The 709-nt window shown below is 45.3% G+C and overlaps 1 protein-coding gene across 1 annotated transcript in view; it reads left to right on the top strand.

The window, feature by feature from the left end:
- Positions 1-709, top strand: part of USP24 (ubiquitin specific peptidase 24) — a 96,107-nt gene that overhangs the window by 24,006 nt on the left and 71,392 nt on the right. The gene's annotated exons all lie outside the window — the stretch shown is intronic.

Raw genomic sequence — 709 nt, 5'->3', positions numbered from 1 at the left:
TGAGCCCCCCTGCCCCATGTCTGTCCACAGAGGGGTGCTGCTGCCCTCCCCCCCCGCCCTGCTTCATCCCTGCCTGCCCCCATGTATCCCCCATCACTTTTCCAAGTACCCCTAGGGGTACACGTACCCCCGGTTGACAACCCCTGGACTAGATCACTGTTTCCCAGTTGGTGTGCTGTGGCACGATGATGTGCCATCAGAAATAAACAAGTGTGCTGTGGAGTTTTGACATGGCAATGAGCTAAAAGGAGATAGGAAATGCCTTAACAGATGTGCCACAGAAAATTTTTACTAATGTAAGTGTGCCATGGGCTGGAAAAGATTGGGTAACACTGGACTAGAATGACCTCTTAAGGTTCCTTCTAACCCTAATTTTATTTGATTTTTTGATTATAGCCATCAAATTAACGTAACTTTGTGACTAGCTTATTCCAAGAGTAAGTGAAGAATGGTACATCCAATGTCTTAATGTTAGCCAAGCATTTGGGAATAAAATCACTGGGGGAATGCTCGTCTTCCACGTAAACCCTACCATGAGTGAACTAGGAAAGAAAAAGTATGTGTATTGAAATCCAAGTTAGTCTCTGCTAAAACCTGTTGCTAATAGGGGTGCAGCAGTAGAGATTTTTAGACCCGATACTGATAGCCGATTTTTAAGGAGGTATATCGACTGATCCGATTTCCAATACACCTGCCTCCAGCTGGTAAG

The sequence above is a fragment of the Alligator sinensis genome, unplaced genomic scaffold (assembly GCF_000455745.1).
Source record: "Alligator sinensis unplaced genomic scaffold, ASM45574v1 scaffold172_1, whole genome shotgun sequence".
In the NCBI taxonomy this organism is placed as follows: domain Eukaryota; kingdom Metazoa; phylum Chordata; order Crocodylia; family Alligatoridae; genus Alligator; species Alligator sinensis.
Note: the sequence above shows the minus strand (reverse complement) of the source record. Positions and strands in the feature narration are given on the sequence as shown.